Source organism: Schistocerca serialis, chromosome 9 (assembly GCF_023864345.2).
Source record: "Schistocerca serialis cubense isolate TAMUIC-IGC-003099 chromosome 9, iqSchSeri2.2, whole genome shotgun sequence".
Lineage (NCBI taxonomy): Eukaryota > Metazoa > Arthropoda > Insecta > Orthoptera > Acrididae > Schistocerca > Schistocerca serialis.
This window is the reverse complement of record NC_064646.1, coordinates 103,223,737-103,247,106: the sequence shown is the minus strand read 5'-3', so window position 1 is coordinate 103,247,106 and position 23,370 is coordinate 103,223,737. Positions and strand designations below refer to the sequence as shown.

Here is a 23,370-nt window from a genome sequence, read left to right as displayed (position 1 = left end):
ATCTTCAGAGCCATGGCTTCCTTGGAGGATGGTAGGCGGAGCTCTCCTCAGCTGCTACGAAGTCATCAGTTGACTTCGTAGCAGCTGAGGAGAGCTCCGCTTACCATCCTCCAAGGAAGCCATGGCTCTGAAGATGGTTATATAAATATAACCGAAACCAGTCACCTATGTTATTGAGACATGAGTGTTATGATCAAGACTGAACTTTAGTTAAAACATAATATTTTATTGATCACTGATTCCAAAAATGTCCTTGAAAGGCTCAGGAAAAGGTGAATCGAGTGATACCGGACATCACAGTCATGTGGATGCAGCATCATGACAACGCCCCGTGTCACACGCTCACTTCCACGACGAAATTTTTGATCTCAAAAGGAGTTTCTGTTGTTTCATAGCCGCCCCCGCCCCCACCCTGCCCCCCCCCCCCCCCCCCCCGTTCACAAAAGAAGGGGACCGGCGTGTTAAGCACCGCAACATTTGAAGCCTTTCAGCGCTGCTACCGAGACTTGGAACAATGATTCTGCTCGTGTATAGCTACCGAAAGGAGCTACTTGGAAGGGGACAATACTGCTGTTTGAAAAAAAAAAAAAAACAATTTTTTTAGATAAAAAATAATGCTCATTAGTTTTCTCACACGCCGTGTATACTTAGAGGCAGATATAAATTACATGTCTAATGTACATGGTCGCTTTCTCAACTGTTAATTTTTTGCCAGAGACAAAATGCCGACAGGTTGGCATTTTCTGGGTTGCTTTACTTCGTAATGTAGTCAGGCATAGTCGCTGGTTGGGCGGTGTCCATACTGTACACCAGAGAAGACCAGCGTCCGCAAGTGGGTGTGCATCTAGCTGCTATGCTGAACTGGAATAGACGGCCAACAGCAATGAATAAGTCGGGAGCATGAATTTCGCAAACGAACTGTTTTGTGAAAGCTCTCAGCAGATTTCGAAGTGGCTCACATAAAGTCCAGGAATGTCTCTCTCTTCTATAGGCAAGCGGTTCTAGGCGCTTCAGTCCAGAACCGCGCGACTGCTACGATCGCAGGTTCGAATCCTGCGTCGGGCATGGGTGTGTGTGATGTCCTTAGATTGGTTAGGTTTAAAAAGTTCTAAGTTCTAGGGGACTGGTGACCTCAGATGTTAAGTCCCATAGCGCTCAGAGCCATTTGAACCATTTTTCTCTTCTATAGTCTTGAACAATTTTCTCTGAGCATGTCCTTACATCTGATTGGCTGCCTTTGATCGTTTGTCTCGCCAAGCGAGTTATTAATTAGCAACTTTCGTTGCTGTTGTACAAAGCAGTCTTTTCTCTTGTTCTGAAAAAAATGCGCATTTGACAAAAATGTACCTTTCTGACAGCAGGCCGACCGGAGTGGCCGTGCGGTTCTAGGCGCTACAGTCTGGAACCGAGCGACCGCTAAGGTCGCAGGTTCGAATCCTGCCTCGGGCATGGATGTGTGTGATGTCCTTAGGTTAGTTAGGTTTTATTAGTTCTAAATTCTAGGCGACTGATGACCTCAGAAGTTAAGTCGCTTAGTGCTCAGAGCCATTTGAACCATTTAAACCTAACTAACCGAAGGACATCACACACATTCATGCCCGAGGCAGGAGTCGAACCTGCGACCGTAGCAACTGCGCGGTTCCGGACTGAAGCGCCTAAAACCGCTCGGCCAAAGCGGTGGGCTTCAACACAGTGGCTTATGGAACTGAGCCATACATGTGAGTAGTGGTGTTGTGGTGATTTCGGTTTGTACTGGTGTGTATGGTACACAGGGCAGGATGAGTGTGCGGCTCCTCTTCATGAACCGCTTAGTAATTAGTTTTTCAAAGTAATTCTACGTATATAATGGAAATATCTGTATTCTACAGTGTTAAGATTTGTGTACAGTGTCATGTTTGTCAAATAGTAAGCATACACACTCCTGGCGTGTTTCGTATTTCAATATATAGAATTATTCACGTTTATTCTGTTTCACGCTCTTCTTTTTGTCTTTACGATTACCACTGCGACTACTGCCTTTGTTCTGGTGAATGTAATTGTCTGTTTCTAATAAAAATAATAACGATTGAAAACATTGTTTCAACCTTCATTGCGTCAATTCCTATCCTTTACCATTCCGAAACATTATAGTTAAATGTGGGATTGTACTAATGGAAGCTAGTTTGTTTTGCGTAGCGCCATTAAGTTATTTTCTTTCCTTTTATTCATTACTTCTGTCTACCGTCCAAAAGAACCTGCACATAGTTTATTTGGTTTCGAAGTCCGGTACTTTATTCGGTTACGCGGTACAGATAATTTTACAGTAGATTATATATTTGAAATGCAACCATGGGAGCCGAAGCTACTCAGGAAGTATGGCTTCAGCAGACATCAGAGTTTTTTTGTTTTCCTTAAGAAAGAAAATTATGGGTACCAAACGTGAGTAAAAAGGAAAATATTACATGCAGACTTTATTAATAATTCGACGCAAAACTCAGAGATATTATTTAAGTTAGATAACCATCCCTCCCAATTACGACGAATTTATAGGTGATTCTTTTGAAATATTGCTGCAAACACATAAAAAAGATTTCATGATCTCGTTGGTGTGAGATGAATTCAAATAATAGTAGAGTGTAGTCACCATGGTTCAAATGGCTCTGAGCACTACGGGACTTAAATTCTGACGTCATCAGTCCACTAGGACTTAGAACTACTTAAACCTAACTAGCCTAGGGACATCACACACATCCATGCCCGAGGCAGGATTGCAACCTGCGACCGTAGCGGTCGCGCGGTTCCAGACTGTAACGCCTAGAACCGCTCGGCCACTCCGGCCGGCGAGAGTAGTCATACGTGTCACAACACGGCCTATGCCTCCGGAGGAATCCGCACGTGAGGGGAAGCCAAACGCGACTTTCTAGGCTGCCCCCTTGGTGTTGGTGTTAGCAGGTATCTGTGTATCGCAGAATCTATCATGATGTTGATTTGATGTACAATCGATCTGAAGACTGTATTGTCCCACCATCAGATACTCAAAAAGAGAGTACCATACGGACCACGAGCATTGGTCCAGTACAGGAGGACGGCAAGTCCGCAGCTCGTGGTCTAGAGGCAAGTGTTGCTGCTTCTGTATCACAGGGTCCCAGGTTTGATTACCGGTCGGGTTGGGTATTTTCTCTGCCTGGTGACTGGGTGTTTGTGTTATTCTCAATATTCCATCACCATCGTCGTCATTATCATTTGTGACTGTGAAAAAAATTTGGACTGTGGAAAAGAGTTGGACTGTGGGAAAGGAGTTGGACTGTGGGAAAGGAGTTGGACTGTGGGAAAGGAGTTGGACTGTGGGAAAGGAGTTGGACTGTGGGAAAGGAGTTGGACTGTGGGAAAGGAGTTGGACTGTGGGAAAGGAGTTGGACTGTGGGAAAGGAGTTGGACTGTGGGAAAGGAGTTGGGCTGCGGGAAAGGATTTGGGCTGCGGGAAAGGAGTTGGGCTGCGGGAAAGGAGTTGGGCTGCGGGAAAGGAGTTCGACTGTGTACAAATTGGGACTTTGTATGTGCGCTGATGATCACGTAGTTGAGTGCCCCACAACCCAAACAAAAAAGAGAGAAGGGCGGCAAAACTAAACCAGCCAGAGTATTGTAGTGCTTACGGAGGTCCCCTGCTGTGGACGAACGTTCATAGCACTTATAGCACTCAATTTGTGGCATGTTTAGAATGTGTTGTTGATACTACGTAGTCTTAAAATTGGCAATACATGAACTGAACATCTTAATAAAGTGTGTGGTGGATAGTTATGGAGAAACTCAAATTCTTACGGAAAGAAATCCTAGCGTTAGGGTTTTGCGATTTCGGGAAACCACGGAGAACCTAAATCTGGATGGCTAGATGGGGATTTCAACAACGGTTCTCTGGAAATAGAGTCCCAGTGTCTTCATCCTTGCGCCACGTCATTCGGTGTTTGTAGCGCAACACAGACAAAGAGATTAGTGTAGTCTTTGGTGTGCGACGTGTACAGAACTTTAGACCAAGCAGCACAGGTGTGCAGCTAAAGCAGCACAACTGATTCTCGCAGTCCCCATCTCTGTTGTTACGGCACTCAGCAAAGCGTACCTGGAGAATAAATCTTCCACACTTTTGTCTGTTGTTCATTGCTTCTTTACATTTTATACGAAAAGAGCAACAAGAGGAAAGTAATTATTTTAATAATAAAATGCTACCTCGGTTATGTACTTTCATCCATAGCGTTTCAGCAATGTTTCCATTTTCAGGTGCTTTGGCAGTTTACGTTAGTATCATGTGTGATGTCTGCGTGTGTCCTGTTCTGCTTCCCTAGGCCGCAGTCACGTTTTTATGGGTCTAAGCTTCTGCACATCCTTTATTTTGCAGAAATTCACACGCACTAGCTCATGCACGCGCGCACGGCATCAGATAAGCGGAATCAGAGTGCCCCTGTGAAGGAATATGAAAAATTAATAAAAATCCCGAGCTCGTAATCCACTGTGACATGCCTGCACGAAGAATTAGCCGACTGTAGTCCAGGCAGTCACTGATCATTTTGCAGGATCGATTGAAGCAATGGTTTTAAACACCAGGAGGGAGTGGTCAAAGCGTCGAATAGAGTGGTCAAAGCGTCGAATAGCTGTCCACATGAGGAACATGAGACTCTAATATGACTTGGTACTAGGCCAGGCGTCATGGAATTTGCGCGGCTTGCTTGGAAGATAACATGATTCGTACGTACCGTGGCAACTATGAGGAAAGCATCCACCGATGGGGAAAGGCTCTGTCTTCCCTTTGTGAGTGCGTCAGTGAGCATCAGACCATCATACATGTTGCAACAAGCTGTATCTTGTAGCAGACGAGCTTACCATGAAAATGGAGAAGATTTCCTTGAAGCGACAGAGGCTGCCCTTCAATGAGCAGAAAACTTAGATATTAACTTCTAGATTTGGTGTTTCAATTCTATTTATTTTGTAAAATTAAGCAGTTCATGTGCGTTAGGAGAATTTCAGTTTGTATTGCCACACGATAAATAAATAAAATAAATAACGCGATACAAACAAAAGACTGCAATAGGACTGTAGTCGTAAAGTTGCCGAACTCTAGCTCATGGAGACGTCACGTAGAATGGTAATGTTAACTCCCACAGCGCTTGAAGATGGGAATAAATTTCATAATCGCTTCGTGGTACGGGAGAACAAACGTAACTGCTGCAGTATTTTATTATGTGCATCATATTGAAACAGTTGTAGTTCATTTTGTCCGTCACAGTTGCATAAATATACAGTTTACTAGAATAGCGCCCACTGCTTCTCTCGCGTACACTAAGTGGGATTTTTTTGTTTTTTATTTAATCGAAATTTTATGTTGTTCACCAATTGTGACACATTCTAAGCTTTTCACGCTAATTAACGCCATATGAGCGTGGTGTTTTCCAAATGTAATACCGACTGAACAGCGATTCTGGTTGCTGAAGTCCAAAGTTTTTGTCATCGCGCCTTTTGCGTTCTTCTGGAGATATTACCGTATCAACTTTCACTCCCAACAATTTTCATAAATTTAGCTTTAAATCTTTTTCTAATGTAACGAAATACTTTCAAAAAATTTTCATCCCCTATTGGACTCATTTAGGGGTTGAATTTCCAGAAAAAGTGAAACAAGTATTTTTTTAATTTTATAACTGAGAAGTAAAATACCAGTTATCATAGGTGTAGCCTTAAAAATCCGTTAGTATTTTTTTAGTAATTATTTATTTTCAAAAATAGCTTGCACCCATTATTTTACCCACTTAGGGTTGAATTTTCAAAAATACTGAAACACGAATTTTTTATTTTCCGAATGAGAAATCAGATTGCAGTTTTCGTTGATATTCAGAATTCCCTTAATAGCGACATACTTTCCAAAAGCCTTTCATCCGCTATTTCACGTGCTTACGGTTGGAATCTTGGACAGTCCCTTCTTAAACGGTGCCTACAAACGTCAAGTTTTGTCCTCAGCGGTTTGGGCTGGGCGATGCTGAGTCAGTCAGTCAGGACCAGTTTCGAGATTACTCGCATTTTGAAACCACACACCTTGTTAACCATAAAATAGTCGAAAAGGCACGAATAACTTCGTATTTGAAAGTGAATCTGTGAGCAACAAGTAGTTTCATTGATAAGAAAGCCTATGTGTCTCTTGTTTCACCTGAACGATTAATTATGTCGTTCAGGTGCAACAGTAGACACCCACTCTTTCTTATCAACGAAACTTTTTGTTGCTCACAGCTTCACTTTCCTTCTACGACGCTATTCGTGTCTTTTAGCACCATCTTGTGTAGCTATTTACAATTAACAACAAGGTGTGTAGTTCGAGAATGGGCGAGTCAGCGAAAAACCAATAACCACTGCAGCAATAAACTCTATATTCATGCAACTGAAACGGAAAAAATTATCATATTTTCCTCAGCACTAAACATTTGCGGACCTATCATCGCCGGCCAAGGTGGCCGAGCGGTTCTAGGCGCTACAGTCTGGAACCGCGCGACCGCTCCGGTCGCAGGTTCGAAACCTGCCTCGGGCATGGGTGTGTGTGATGTCCTTAGGTTAGTAAGGTTTAAGTAGTTCTAAGTTCTAAGTGACTGATGACCTTAGAAGTTAAGTCCCAAAGTGCTCAGAGCCATTTGAACCATTTGAACCTATCATCGCGAAGCAGTATGCCTCGAATAAGCGCAGTTGTAGACTTTCAAAAAACCTCGTTTATGATGAACGAAAATAAGTAACGTAATGCCGATAATGTGAGTCCAAAGAGAGTCATCACGTGAGCAGACTGTCTTACCGTGCAAGTAACAGAGCGGCGAGGAAATGGTGTGCCTCCACATCACTGTCGGAAGTACACGGTAATTTTTTTTCTGTCTATAAAGAAGACGCATAGCAGTTCGCTTTTAACAACGAAGCAGTCAGAATTATTTGGATATGAACGGAATCGTCAAAAAAATACGGGAGGCGGCGAATAAGGACGGGAAATTTAAAAGGTAATGCAGGAACCGGATGCTCTATTTTCCCTGCCGTTGTTCGTCCAAAGTCCTTTGCGACGACAGAGGCGGGCGTAATAGCAACAAATTTCCGTAGCAGAGCAGAAAGACTGACGAGGCGATATCTGGTGGTAGGACGGCGCACTGCGTCTGAGGAAAAAAGCTCGGAGGCTGCCGGAAGCTGCAGCCAATTTCCGGCGCCGTCGCCGTCGCCGTCGCCGCCCTCGGCTCCTCCTCCTCTGCCTCTGCCTCCCGGCCTCCGCGTGGAGAGATCGCGTCGGGGAGGCGGAAGGCAGGCAGAATGCGACGAGACGCTGCACAGCAGCACTGACAATAATCTGCTCCCACTGGCTTCCGGCTGCCGATCCGTCTTTCTCGCAACATTCTGTTACAATTTTCAGTCTTACCCTTACGAGGCAAAGTATTAAAAACAGTGCTGTGCACCTGTGCGGTAGCCAAAGTCGAAACCTTTACTGCCAGATTCTTGGAAGCCATTACCGGCGTCACTTAAACATCGATAGTGGTCACGTATGATATTATAGATAGTATTTAAGAATACTATCGATGTAATTAACTGTCGATTCTTTTGGGAAGGTATTTCAAACGAAAAATACACTACTGGCCATTAAAATTGCTACATCAAGAAGAAATACAGATGATAAACAGGTATTCATTGGACAAATATGTTACACTAGAACTGACATATGATTACATTTTCACGCAATTTGGGTGCATAGATCCTGAAAAATCAGTACCCAGAACAACCACCTCTGGCCGTAATAACGGCCTTGATACGCCTGGGCATTGAGTCAAACAGAGCTTGGATGGCGTGTACAGGTACAGCTGCCCATGCAGCATCAAGAGTAGTCACTGGCGTATTGTTACGAGCAGGTTACTCGGCAACCATTGACCAGACGTTTTCAGTTGGTGAGAGATCTAGAGAATGTGCTGGCTAGAGCAGCAGTCGAACATTTTCTGTCTCCAGAAAGGCCTGTACAGGACCTGCAACATGCGGTCGTGCATTATCCTGCTGAAATGTAAGGTTTCGCAGGGATCGAATGAAGGGTAGGAAAAAAAAATGGTTCAAATAGGTCTGAGCACAAGGGGCTTAATTTCTGAGGTCGTCAGTCCTCTAGAACTTAGAACTATTGAAACCTAACTAACCTAAGGACGTCACACACATCCATGCCCAAGGCAGGATTCGGATCTGCGACCGTAGCGGTCAGACGGTTCCTTACTGTACCACCTAAAACCGCACGGCCACTCCGGCCGGCTGAGCGGTGTAGCCACGGGTCGTACCACATCTGAAATGTAACGTCCACTGTTCAAAGTGACTGAGACGTGTAACCAATGGCAACCCAAACCATCACGCCGGTTGATGACGAATACACGCTTCCAATGTGCGTTCACCGCGATGTCGCCAAATAGGATGCGACCATCATGATGATGTCAACAGATCCTGGCTTCATCCAAAAAAATAATGTTTTGCCATTCGTGCACCCAGGTTCGTCGTTGAGTACATTATCGCAGGCGCTCCTGTCTGTGATGCAGCGGCAAGGGTAACCGCAGCCATGGTCTCCGAGCTGATAGCACAGCTCTACAAAATAAATTTTTTTTTTCGTTGCCAGGGAAGTTTGAACGAAAATGGGATATTATTATGATACTCATTCCGAGTATATTTGTACTTTTTTCCAAATTGGCTCTGGTTTTTGAGATATAGGTTATTTGTGGAAATGAGAGTTTCATGTGGATAATATCGACTGCAGGGTCCATATATGGTGTAATGTATTTGCTACCTGTTTTTTAATTAGTGATATTGTACTATCTTTATTAAACAATTTTGCTCAGGGAGTGCATCTGTGTGGTTGAGGATTACATCATGCAAACATCACACTGTCAGCATGTGTTCAGTCCTGTTGTGCGGTGCGTGTGTTGAAGATATTGAGGGTTGCGCAGATTTGAATTCGGCGGTACTCGACATTCATTTGTTGGCCGAGGTAATCCCCGCAACAGCCGATAGGTAGCGTTCAGTGTAAACAAGAAAAATGGCGATGGTCAAAAGTCACACACATGTGCAGTGCAGCTTCAAGGAGATAGAACCTTTTCATCGTGACGTAGCAAATAAAAGGTGAGTATTCATTTCACACAAAACAATTAATGATGTTTGTTGGATGTGATTGACATGCAAATACAAGAAAGTTCTGCATAATATGTAGTATTTGTGCAATTTTGTATTAGGAAAACATGAGTTCTTCACGCCGTCTTTGCGTGAACCATCCAGATGAGTTCTGCTACATTTGTGGTGAATACGTTCTTCAAAAGAACAGGAAGAATATCACTCCTTTTGTGAAGGAAGCGTATCTGGCATATTTCGGAATTAAACTTGGAGATCAAGACAAGGCGTGGGCACACCATAAAGTTTGTAAATGCTGTGTGGAGTGCTTACGGCAGTGGACAAAACGAAAAAGGAAAAGCTTAAACTTCGGAGTGCCTATGGTATGGCGAGAGCAGAAGAACCATACAGATGATTGCTATTTTTGCATTGTTAATGTGAAAGGTTTTAATAGGTTCAAAAAACGAAAGTGGGAGTATCCCGATTTGGAGTCAGCAAGAAGACCGGTGGTGCACAGCAACGATGTTCCTGTACCAACCTTCACAACATTACCCACGCTAACATCATCAGATGACGATGTGCACGGCGAGGAATGTACAAGTAGTGGTTCGGAATACGAAGGACGTGAGACACAACCCCAGCAGTTCGACCAGAAGAAGCTCAGTGACTTGATACGAGAATTCAATCTTTCAAAGCAAGCATCAGAACTCTTAGCATCCAGGCTTAAGGAAAAGAACTGTCTTCATCCAAGTGTTAAAATAACAGCTTACCGGACGAGAGAAGAAAACCTTCTTCCATACTTCAACCAAGAAGAGGTTATAGTGTATTGCAGCAATATACCTGGACTTTTACTTGAATTGGGGCTGCCGGAATATAGACCAGAGGACTGGCATCTCTTCATAGACAGTTCCACTAGAAGTTTAAAATGTGTTCTCCTACACAATGGCAATCGTTACGCATCTATTCCAATTGCCCACTCAACAAAACTTTGTGAAGCATATGCTAACATCAAGATGGTTCTGCAGAAAATTCAGTATATGCAGCACCAGTGGTTGATTTGTGTTGATTTGAAAATGGTGAACTTCTTACTTGGACAACAAAGTGGATACACAAAGCACCCATGTTTTATCTGCATGTGAGATAGTAGGGCAAAGCACGAACATTGGAAGCAGAAAACATGGCCTCCAAGGGAACATATGGCTGTTGGTGAAGCAATGAACCTCTGGTTAGTAGGGACAAGATTGTTCTTCCACCATTACATATTAAGTTAGGACTAATGAAGCAATTCACCAAAGCTTTAGACAGAAATGGTAATTGCTTCACATACATCTGCAATACGTTCCCTGGACTCAGTAGTGAAAAACTTAAGGCAGGAATATTTGATGGTCCTCAAATTCGCAGGCTCATCAACGATACCAATTTTACAAGTGTCATGACTGTCACTGAAGCATCGGCCTGGAACAGTTTTGTCGCTGTTGTAAAATGTTTTTTGGGCAATCATAAAGCTCCCAATTACGAGGAACTGGTCAAAAACATGCTCACTAACTTTCAAAACTTAGGAGCTAACATGAGCATAAAATTGCACTTCCTTCACAGCCACTTGGATCGATTTCCTCGTAATCTAGGTGATTTCAGTGAGGAACAAGGAGAGCGGTTCCATCAAGATATGAAAGGAATAGAGGAAAGATATAAAGGAAAATGGGACAGGCATATGATGGCAGATTATTGCTGGAATCTGCAACGTGACTGTTCTGAAGAGACCTATAAAAGGAAAGCGTGCAGGAAGCGGTTCGTCATGGACGGAAAATGATATACTTATAGAGAAACTTTTCAATTATGTTTTATACGTGGACAAATGCCTATCAGGTTTTCATAGAAGCTATTTATAAAGATTATTTTCTTTTTTCATTGTAGTTTGTAGCGCTCGAGTTCAGTATTAGCAATTTTTTCTAATTTTTTGAATAAATCATGCATTATCTCAAAAACTAGAGCCAAACTGCATAAATGGTTGCTATATTCGTCCTCAGCACCACTAACCCATCCTAAAGCCACTCAAATATCCTTGGCAAGAAAATGAGTGTTGACCAGTGTAGTCAATGCTGCTGCAAACGTCGTCGAACTGTTCGTGCAGATGGTTGTTGTCTTGCAAACGTCCCCATCTGCTGACTCAGGGATCGAGACGTGAACCCACCGATTTCATATCCTGCTAACAGTCATTGGATCTCGACCAGCGTGAGCAGCAATGTCGCGATACGATAAACCGCAATCGCGATAGGCTACAATCCGACCTTTATCAAAGTCGGAAACGTGATGATAGGCATTTCTCCTCCTTACACGAGGCATCGCAACAACGCCGGTCAACTGCTGTTTGTGTATGAGAAATCGGTTGGAATCTTTCCTCATGTCAGCATGTTGTAGGTGTCGCCACCGACGCCAACCTTGTGTGAATGCTCTGTAAAGCTAATCATTTGCATATCACAGCATCTTCTTCCTGTCGGTTATTTTTCGCGTCTGTAGCACGTCATCTTCGTGGTGCTGCAATTTTAATGGCCAGTAGTGTAGCTTTCTAACAATTTTTATTGCTTAAAATACAACAATACAAGATATGTAAATTTTATTTTATAAAAATTAAGGTATTTTACTTCTTGTCCTTTAATCTGTTGTTTAAAATACAACACTAACAGATACACATAAAGTGCTTAAGTTCTTCTTATTTAGTTTGTTGCGTTTAAGTAATTATTCATACTGCCTTGCAGAAAACGCTCTCTCAAGGAACTGAAGTCGCTGGGCACCACAAAAATTTAGTGGCCATTACACGCTACATACTATTAGATTTTCCACAATATTGTAATATACACGCATGCTTGTCTATTACAAATTTTTCAAGATATTGATTTAAGTCAATCATCAAATCAGTGACTGGCGTAACGACATCGATGTTCCCTGTTGCTAATTGGGCAAAAAACAGTTGATGATCCTCTTTAAACTGTTAGACGTATATCAGTACACGTCCTAGCACTGCTCACGGACTCATGTTTCAACTTGTAATTGATGCAACGTGCTCTTTCTGAAGTACTTGTGCAGCGTTCTCTGCCTCTTGAAATGTCGTGAAGCAAGTTTTTTTTTTAACCTAGGATCTAATAATGTCACAAGCATATTAACAGTCAATGCGTTAAATTGTTTCACTCTTTCATTGACTGATGTAATTAAGGAATCCAGAACACTTCGTCCTTCATTAGTTGTTAAGGTATTTCACAAGTCTGAGAACTTTGCAGTAATACTTCGTATAACAGATATAATTAAGGAAGCAGTTATGTATGACTCCCCTGAGATTGTTCTTGTTGCTACTTCAAAAGGTCCAAGATGATCTAATATCTCTTGTATAGCTAAGTAATTTTTTGCGGTGAGGGTAGGCAGTGCTTTGGAACTTTCATTGATCGCAATGTCAAGCTCACTTCGTACTCCCTAAAATTCTTTTGAGCGTGCGGCATGAGCTGTTGCGTCGAGTCGTCAACTCTTGCATGTGTCTCAGGTTCTTTTTTTGTTTGCCCTTTTTTAACATTGCGCAGTTTGTCACTGGTTAGTGTAGAGTTATGAAGGAAAAACACAATAACCTTTGTTTTCAATAAAATTTTGGAAAATATTTCTGCTTGGGAACAATCTTGTAGAGTTAAGTTGATGCAGCGATGGGAAGGGTGGGGGAGGGAGGGGGGGGGCGAGGGAGGGTGTTTGTACTTTGTCGAAACCTTAAGTTTTAGGCAGCTTTTTCGTAACTGCAGCGTCGTCTGTAACCATTAGTACTGTCTTATCACGGATATTGCATTCTAGTAAGATTTGATTGATGACCTGAAAAAATGTAATGTTAAAGTAACCGAAATTTTGCATAATATTGTCAAAAAATTTGTTTTCAACGTCTTGTTATCTGAAAAATTAGTTTCGTATACAAAAAAAATTATAGAAATTGGGCCAGTGTATTACTTGTCGATATTACGTTGAGCTTCCGCGTCTTAGAAGCATGGGGAAAGCAGGAAGAGCAAGAGGAAGAAGAAGAAGAAGAAGGTGACCATAAGGAATAGGGATGCGAGAGGGGAAGTGGTTCCTGTTATGCCACGCAATGCTGCTGCCTTAGATATGCCTGCTTGCTGATGAACTGCGGTAGATACGGTACAAACTGCACATGGGAATGTTGTTGTTGTTGTTGTTGTTGTTGTTGTTGTGGTCTTCAGTCCTGAGACTGGTTTGATGCAGCTCTCCATGCACATGGGAATAACAAGAATGAAACTGCGTTGAAGAGATCACGGGTGGCTTTTTCACTCATTATGTTTTCTCTTAGTTGCGTTGACATTCAGTACAAAACAAAGGGACTCTCACTCTAAAAATGGTTCAAATGGCTCTGAGCACTACGGGACTTAACATCTGAGGTCATCAGCCCCCTATAACTTGGAACTACTTAAACCTAACTAACCTAAGGACATCACACACATCCATGTCCTAGGCAGGATTCGAACCTGCGACCGTAGCGGTCGCGCGGTTCCAGACTGAAGCGCCTAGAACCGCTCGGCCACAACGCCGGCACCCTCACTCTACTGCAGTGCTACAGCTGCTACATCGCTGAGATCGGCGGCACTTGTGATCTTAGTGCAGTCGACATGAAGTGTGTAGCTTCTAGACGTTATGTTGGGTGTTTGACCTTTCGTCGGGGGAAGCACACGGAGCGGTATAAAGAACACAGTATGGTATTAATGAAGGATAAGGAAACGTGCGGCGAGAGACAGCACTGCTGGCTGGCACCTTCACCCACCATACTGATGCATTCCTATAATATACCCGCGCCGTTTAATCTTTACACTTGACAGAACCTGATAGCGTTTCGTCGGCTTCACTGCAGTGCCGATGCAGCAGTTGCCATTACACAATAGCTGAGAGTTTTCTACTACCACTGGAAAGTTCCGATTCGTTTGTAAGACTTATATTTACAACCTGCTGCGATTGGTTTTTTTTTTTTTTTTTGGGGGGGGGGGGGGGGAAATGTATTCATTAACATTGACGCTGTTTTACAAGCACCGAAAATTTTAATTTTGTTCCGATCCGCTAACACAATGGAAGCACTTCCGCATAAATCGCCACAAAAGCAAGTTGTTTATATACTCGGAAGACAGCAACACAGTGATTGTAACGCCTCTGCGAGCTGATTTTTCTATGCCGTATTAATTTCGGTTCAGGCGGTGTCGGGGTTCACGTTCGTTTCTCGCACAAACTCTCAAGTCAAAACTATGGGCGCGAAAGTAACAATGTTTTGAGAATTCGCATTATAGAGACATTTATGTTCAAATGTGTTACTTATTTGTAGAAATGAAGAAGAAAATATATTAAGCCTGTTGTAACGCAATTATTCAATGATTTATTACGGTTGGTAGTGTCCGTAAACAACACAAATGAAACGACGGCTTCTGATTTCTATCAACAAGGTTGGTTTGACATACACCGACATGTACCGACCACAAGACTCGAACGAAACTCAGCATTGGCATTAACGAGTTAAAGAAAGAAACATTTTAAAAAAATGTTAGTTACGTGTGCACAGATTGTACGTTGTGATGACCTGCAGTTTTTGTCACTTGTAATATGGGTAAAACTAATTTTTCGTCTATAACAAAGTGGAAAGTCAATGGCAGTATGCGTTCATTCCCGTTGCTTTTCCAAAAATGGTTCAAATGGCTCTGAGCACTATGGGACTTAACATCTGAGGCCATCAGTCCGCTAGAACGTAGGAAGCGCCTATAACCTCTCGGCCACCGCGGCCGTCTCGATTCTTTTGGTTGCACCTCTTGCACTTGTTCTAGCTCACAAGCTGATCTCTCACCTTACACTTCCATTGATAATACGTGGTTCCTAGTTTTTCACCGTGCTTTCTTTTTAGTGGTCTCTTAAATTAGTCCTATTCCCTAATCATGTTTATAATCTCTAATGCAGATGGTGCACTTTACAAAATGACTGTTATCCCCTACTTTCTTGAAAAAAATCCACACAAATGATTAATCTTTACGGTTCATTTTCAAAACAATTAGATGAAACTGTTTACCCACCTCTTATATAAACAAATTGATCTTGGAATCGTGGAAGCGCGTGATTTCCTCATCCAGCAGGACTGTCGGTGGCGTACGAAAGGTACTGATCGCTTCATGTCGGCACCATTCGGAACACTTCTTCGCTATTGTCCTCTGTCTCACTGCTGCCAACGACAGTGATTCAACAGTTATGCCACTGTAGTTGCGTGATCAAGAACAATCTTGTTTAACACTTAAAAAAAACATAGTTCTTATATAGGAAAACAGCGATCTGTAATTATTATAAATAAACTAGAAGCTTTCTTGATCGCTTAACTTTTCTTAATATGGTGACCGGTTTCGATCTTTTTATCAGACCGTCTTCAGACCATGAATGACTGCCGGAGGCGGTGGCGCATGGCAACCCTCTTGTTTGTGGCTGGTGGTGTACTGCAGTACCACCAGTAACCACTGCACTCGCATTCGGGAGGTCGACGGTTCAATACCGTGTCCGACTTTCCTGATTTAGGTTTTGCGTGATTTCCCTAAATCAGTTCAGGCAAATGCCGGGACGGTTCCTTTGAAAGGGCATGGTCGGCTTCCTTCCCCATTCTTCCCTAATCCGATGATATCCATGACCTCGCTATTTCGTCTCAACCAACCAAAAGTATGTTGGCCCGATATTTAGAGACAATTTCTGTGATTTTATGGCCCTACGTTTACGAGACAAGCGCTTGATAAATCTGCAAGTGTGTTCGTGTCAACTGGCAGTCACTATATACATGTTGGCGCTACATTCATATGCAGATAAAATTTATACATGATAGTCTGATTAATTTCTTCCAATTTATGCAGTTTCTCAAACCCTTACGTTATCTAAGTATTTCTGCATGAGACAGTTTCCTAAAAAGTATTATTAGATCGTAATTAATTGGAACACATTAGACAGTATGAATCAGTGCAACAGAAGACGTAAAAAAACATTATTGGCTGTCACTGCTTTTATTACTCCAGAATCCGAGAACTGATGTTGTATTTTTTATTTTTTGTGCATGGTCTACGGCTCTACTTTTCTGATGGGATGGCGAAAAAATATCGTAGACCTTTACTTGGCTATAAAAACCAGAACGGAAGTAAAGAAAAATTGAAAAAAGTTACGGACACGCAGGTGCTGCAAATCGCTTACCGTGCTTACTGTAAAAACTTCGCCAAATGCGTTGTTCTTTTGTGACTCTTCGGCGCCGTCTGTAGTGTCACAGTAACGTAATTAATTAGAACAGAGATTCTGTAGTGTGCAATGTTGTTGTTGTGGTCTTCAGTCCAGAGATTGGTTTGATGCAGCTCTCCGTGCTACTCTATCCTGTGCAAGCTTCTTCATCTCTCAGTACTTACTGCAACTTACATCCTTCTGAATCTGTTCAGTGTATTCATCTCTTGGTCTCCCTCTACGATTTTTACCCTCCACGCTGCCCTCCAATACTAAATTTGTGATCCCTTGATGCCTCAGAATATTCCCTACCAACCGATCCCTTCTTCTAGTCAAGTTGTGCCACAAACTCCTCTTCTCCCCAATTCTATTTTATACCTCCTCATTAGTTATGTGATCTACCCGTCTAATCTTCAGCATTCTTCTGTAGCACCACATTTCGAAAGCTTCTATTCTCTTCTTGTCTAAACTATTTATCGTCCATGTTTCACTTCCATACATGGCTACACTCCATACAAATACTTTCAGAAACGACTTCCTGACAGTTAAATCTATACTCGATGTTAACAAATTTCTCTTCTTCAGAAATGCTTTCGTTGCCATTGCCAATCTACGTTTTATATCCTCTCTACTTCGACCATTATCAGTTATTTTGCTCCCCAAATAGCAATACTCATTTACTACTTTAAGCGTCTCATTTCCTAATCTAATACCCGCAGTATCACCCGATTTAATTCGACTACATTCTATTATTCTCGTTTTGCATTTGTTGATGTTCGTCTTATATCCTCCTTTCAAGACACTGTCCGTTCTGTTTAGCTGCTCTTCCGGGTCCTTTGCTGTCTCTGACAGAATTACAATGTCATCGGCGAACCTCAAATTGGATTTTAATCCCTACTCCAAATTTTTCTTTTGTTTCCTTTACTGCTTGCTCAATATACAGATTGAATAACATCGGGAGAGGCTACAACCGTGTCTCACTCCCTTCCCAACCACTGCTTCCGTTGCCCCTGCAACTACTGAAAGGCTGCTGCCCATAAGTGCAATAGAAAAGTTAAAAAATTATAGTTGGCCGTCACTTCATATCCCATTAACAAAAAAACGTAAATAATGTGGAACTTGAGCTACGATATTGTGGCGAAAAAGCATAGTACCATTGGTCTTCACATCTTTATGCTAACTTCAGTTCGTGATAAGATGTCTCCAAAACGCGTATAGTAAGTTTCGCAGTACTTCTGAAGGTGATCTGTCTGTAGCAGCGAAGTAATAATGCTCAAAATACGCTAAGCGCTATACGGGCTAATATTGCGCCGTTCAAGAATCACGTGACATGAGCTGCAGGAGATGTTGCGGACAAAATTCTCGTTCTGAGCATCAGAGTGCTCACTCCGGAGATGTTTGTACTCTATGACTGCAGTCGTTAAAGTCTACCTGTTATTTGCCGTGCAGTAAAAAAAGTTACGTCAGGTATTGCATACGTCCTCACTTGTTCGGTAAAGGAGGGATTGGTTGCTGGGACACGCACTGAGGCGTAAAAGAACTGTCAGCTTTGATGTGCAGGGAAGAGTACGAGGTAAAAATTGTTGAGGCGGACCCAGCATTTGTACAAAAAGCTGGTTCAGACGCAGTTGAAGTGTTAAAGCAGATGTGAGAACATGTCCGTGAGGTAAAGTGAGCACCAGTCGTTGGACTGCAGACGTCAACAGCTGCAGTAGCAACCACAAGTGCCTGTCAGCGAGCTGCCGCAGAATTCTGTCTCGCCTGCGTAAACAGCTGTAATAATGGAGGAACGTTTCATGACCTCCGGCCTGTTCATGTAATTAGTTCGTCTGTACAGGGATTCCACGGTTGACATTACCCACTTCGTCATACAGTATGTCGCCCATATGAACTATGACGTGTAAGCTGTGTTCTCATGTGTTGTCCTCCACCAGTTCCGACGCGGGTCTTACGTTGTTGTTGTTGTTGTCGTCGTCGTCCTCTTCAGTCGAAGGACTGGTGTGTCGCAGCCCCCCCGTGCTGGTCTCTCTACTTCAACCCTCTTCACCTTCGCGTGACAACTGCAACCTACATTCACCTGAGCTGCTATCAAGCACCTGCCTCGCTCTTCAGTTCGTGTTCCCCCATAACCAAATTCACCATACCTTGATGCGTCAGGATCTGTGCCATGAGCGAATCCCTCCATTTAGTCAAGTTGTTCCATTCATTAGTTTTCTCCCCTATTGGATTCCGCACCTCCTCGTCAGTTACCCCATCTATCCATTTAATCTTGAGCATTCTTCTTTGGCACAGTTTTCCAAATCCTTCATTCTTTTGTTATTTGAACTTTTTTGGTCCCAAGTTTCAGTTACATGTAAAGTTACACTCGGGAAAAATACCTTCAGAGAAGGCTACCAGACAAGTTGATGGTAGACGTTAATAGAGTTGTCTCTTGCGGGAAAGTTTTTCTTCAGTTTATACTTCATATGCTCTTTATTCCTTCCATTCTGAGTTATTGTGCTACCCAATTAGCAAAACTCGTCTACCGCATTTCGTGTTTAACTTTTTAAACTAATTCCCGCAGCATCACTCTCACTTATTTCGACAGAAATCCATTGCTGCTCCCTGCCTCTTGTTTTTACTTGTGTTGATGATCACTATACAATCCCTTTTAATTACGCTGTTCATTCTGTTAAGCTGGACTTCAGCATCCTTTACCATTACTGGCAGAACTGCAAAATCATTTACAGACTTCGAAGTTTTACATTTCTTCTCCCTGAACTGTAATCCGTTTTTCAAATTTCTTCTTCGTGTCCTTTGCCGGCCGGTGTGGCCGTGCGGCTCTAGGCGCTGCAGTCTGGAACCGCGAGACCGTTAAGGTCGCAGGTTCGAATCCTGCCTCGGGCATGGATGTGTGTGATGTCCTTAGGTTAGTTAGGTTTAACTAGTTCTAAGTTCTAGGGGACTAATGACCTCAGAAGTTGAGTCCCATAGTGCTCAGAGCCATTTGAACCATTTCGTGTCCTTTACTGCTTGGTCTATGTACAGATTGAGTAACACTAGGGATAGGCACAACCCTTTCTCACTCCCTTCTCGACTACAGGCTGCTTTTAAACTCTTTAGACTCCAATAACTGCAATCTGGCACACCTAAAAGCTGCAGACAACCTTTCTTTCCCTTTATTTTATCCCTGAAAGCTTCAGGATATCAAAAAGTGTATTGTTCTTTAAATTGATAAACGCCTTTTCCATATCTCTGCTATGAATGTGGGTTTTCCGTTCTTCATCTTGTCATCGAAGATCAGTACTTATTCATGTGTTCCTGTTTCACCTAAACCTACCTTCCCGTACAGCGGCTTTTTGCAGAGATCTATCTCGTATTTTGTCTCTATATACAAGACTTTAAGTAGCCGCCGCTGGTACAGTTAACCAGCTGTTACGTGCCATTGACTTGTCTGTAAGAGTCTTAGAAATGTGTAAGAAGAATCAAAACAGTCAGTAGTTCTGTTAATAATAGGATAATCTATAACTCTGCTTTTACAAGTTGCGACTTAGTCGCGAATAAAGACGGCGAGGTCGTCAGAGTATCGATTTCAATTTATAATGACCATCTTCGTATCTCAAGATGGGCATCGTGGACCGAAATAGACTGTCTGGCATTTTGTTCGTGATCGTTTACTGGAATTAAAGAAAGAAACTCTGTAAGTCGTTTGCCGACGAGTAAATCACATTGGCGTTATGTACTGAGTAGTTGTGTAACTGAAGCATAAGCGTCAAGGTGTGTGGGTGACGAATATTTTTGTCCGTACACTAATAATTTGACCGTTCAGTAACTAGTCTCCGTCACATGTTCGGCCGATTAACTTTAAGGTGTTGAGCACTGTTCACTTTTTTAATGAGATTGGCCGCTAGCGTTCAAGCGATTGCTTTCTTCCCTCCTCCTCGTCCTCCTCCTCCTGCCGTTATCGTCTTCTTCTTCTTTTTCGTATTCGTCTTCGATTGAAAGGGGACCCGACAACATCAGATGGTGCTCGCTGCTAACGTGACTCACTCAGTAGCTACAGAGCATAGAAAGAGGCTGCGTTTTGATACGCGTTTGAGTTGTAATGTCGTTAACACGGGAGGCCAGTAAATTTCCTCGACCTGGTGCTTAACCACAGTGGCACGCCTAGTGTGTTAATTACGTTCGTGCTGCGGAGGGCCGGGAAGGTGGGTCGTTTTCTGCGTACCACGGCTGCCTACCTAGCTGCTCACTCACTTACTTAAGTTACGCTGCGCACTCGGGTTACGCTGCCTAATTACTTGACACCGTCACGCCCCCCCCCCTCCCCTCCCCTCCCCTCCCCTCTTGATGACCCTGCAGTACGTGACCCGGAAATTAATGCAGACGAGACTCAGACATAACGAACTCTTAAGGTAGAAAGGCAGGCAGTTCGCATCAAGTAAGAACTGCCTGCATGTGGAGAGAAACGTGTTACAATACGCCTACTGGTCACGCTTTTTCTCCTTTCGTTGCACTCTACTTTGGGGTACGTTAAACAAACTTTTAACGTTCTGTGCCCATTAGGCCAGTATTGTTTCATTCTTTCTGATGTTGCTTTCGTTTCTTATTCAGAGATTTGGATTGTTCGTTTGGTTTTCGTGTTGACTGGGAATCTCTCTTTCTTCGGCTTTTTTTATATTTTTGCGGTTTTATCTATCTGGTAAAAGGCAGGACACCCCTGTTCTATTTTTTACCGTTTCCTTTTGTCGTGTCGATACATAAGGCAATTTTGGTATCGAGTGTGAACAACATTTGAGCAGATTAAAACTGTGTGCCGGACTGAGACTCGAACTCGGGACCTTTGCCTTTCGCGGGCAAGTGCTCTAGAGCACACAGTTTTAATCTGCCAGGAAGTTTCATATCAGCGCACACTCCGCTGTAGAGTGAAAATTTCATTCTAGAAACATCCCCCATGCTGTGGCTAAGCCATGTCTCCGCATATCCTTTCTTTCAGGAGTGCAAGTTCTGCAAGGTTCGCAGGAGAGCTTCTGTAAAGTTTGAAAGGTAGGAGACGAGGTACTGACAGAAGTAAAGCTGTGAGGACGGGGCGTGAGTCGTGCTTGGGTAGCTCAGTTGGTAGAGCACTTGTCCGCGAAAGGCAAAGGTCCCGAGTTCGAGTCTCGGTCCGGCACACAGTTTTAATCTGCCAGGAAGTTTCATATCAGCGCACACTCCGCTGTAGAGTGAAAATTTCATTCTAGAAACATTTAAGTAATTTATAGCTCTTTGCGTGGCTTCTGCTCTCACGAAAGCATGAAGTACAGGTTAAGGTGCCTGCGCTGTCGAAGTCGATAGGGGCTTGGACGCTCCGTCCCCCTCCCTCCTCCCACCCCCACCCCCCCTCCAAATCTACTTACCACATGAAGGTCTGTGTGAGGGCGGTGCTTGCTTACTTGCTCGTTTGCTCCGCGCAACCCCTCTCGCAGTCAGCCAATTTAAAATTAAAACACTATACCGTCTATTTTGTACTCAGAATTGTGGAGGCATCGCTATCCGTAAAATACAGAGTGACTGGAATAGAAACCATAGGTTCAATTCTTTATTACAGAGAAAGTACGAAAGATAGACACATTGCGCATGTCACTAGATAGAGGCAGGCTGAAAGTTTTATGTTCTCACAGACACTACACAGTACACTGAACACGAATACGATGAGTCGCACGAAAAACATCGAAACGGCAGTCCGTTTCATCTCACACATGAATCAACAGCTTCCTGTCTGTTGACTCGACAGCTTCAACAGTTCGATGTCTCAGGTCTTGAAGAGCAGCTGCCATATGTGTGACAAAGTCTCTGTCTTTTATGTACTCCCCACAAAAAACATTGCAAGCTGCGGGGTCTGGTGAACTGGAAGGCCAAAGACAATTAACACATTCTTGTCGTCCATCTCTTCCAATTCAGTTTTGTGGGATTGTGTTGCTAAGATAACGGGGCGAAGTCATGCGTAAAAATGAAATCATTGGTATCTTCGCGAAGTTGGGGAAACAACCAATTTTGCAGCTTGTCTATATATTACATTTTTGTCACAGTTTCCTCCGCAAAAAAGAAAGGTTCATCAACTTCGTGAACAGGAATGGCACAAAACACTTCCTGCTTACAATAAAGATGGAATCTTGTGGAATGGATTAAAATTTGTATCATGGCCGGGACTTGAACCCGGGTCTCCTTGCTTAGTTGGCAGGAATGCCAACCAGTATACCAACGCAGCACTCTGCTTAACATTGCTGCACGGACTGGCTAAGTCCAGTGCCCTCAACATCACAAACTTCAGTTCATATCTTCAGCTTATTTTCCCCTTCTTAGATCGTCACTAATGCCGGAGAGCCTCGGCAATAGCGACGATCTAAGAAGGGGAAAATAAGCTGAAGATATGAACTGAAGTTTGTGTTGCAGAGGGCACTAGACTTAGGCAGTCCGTTTAGCAATGTTAAGCAGAGTGCTGCGTTGGTGTACTGGTTAGCATTCCTGCCAACTAAGCAAGGAGACCCGGGTTCAAATCACGGCCATGGTACAAATTTTAGTTCATTCCATAAGATTCCATCATTATCGTAGATAAAAATGACTCAAATGCCTCGAGGAAAATTTAATTATAAGATCTATAGAACTTTCAGTTTAGGTGAGTCTCTTTCATCGTCGGCGACGACACTAGGAATTTGTGACCCACAAAATCTTACCAAGGTGGTTTTCTTTACCCAACAGATGTAACGTCGATTTGTCCAGTAAGATGAGTCGTTCGGAAAAAAGTGTCCGCTGTCATATTCTCTACAACTGAAATGCAAAATTCGTACCTTCTGTTGTGGTCACCGAGACGCAATTGTTGCAGTTTTTAAGGCTTCATATGCAGGCGGTCGTTTCAGAATACGTGAGACCGTTGTTTGAGGGAACTGAAGTTCCTGGCCCGCCCATCTTGTGCACTTCCCAGGGCTCCGTGTGAACGCACCTCGGATGCTCTCGGCATTTTCATCAGATGTGCGTGGCCGACCAGTGCTC

General features: G+C 43.1%; 1 protein-coding gene across 3 annotated transcripts in view; it reads left to right on the top strand.

The window, feature by feature from the left end:
* Positions 1–23,370, top strand: part of LOC126418503 (TBC1 domain family member 4) — an 885,912-nt gene that overhangs the window by 578,606 nt on the left and 283,936 nt on the right. The window lies entirely within an intron of this gene.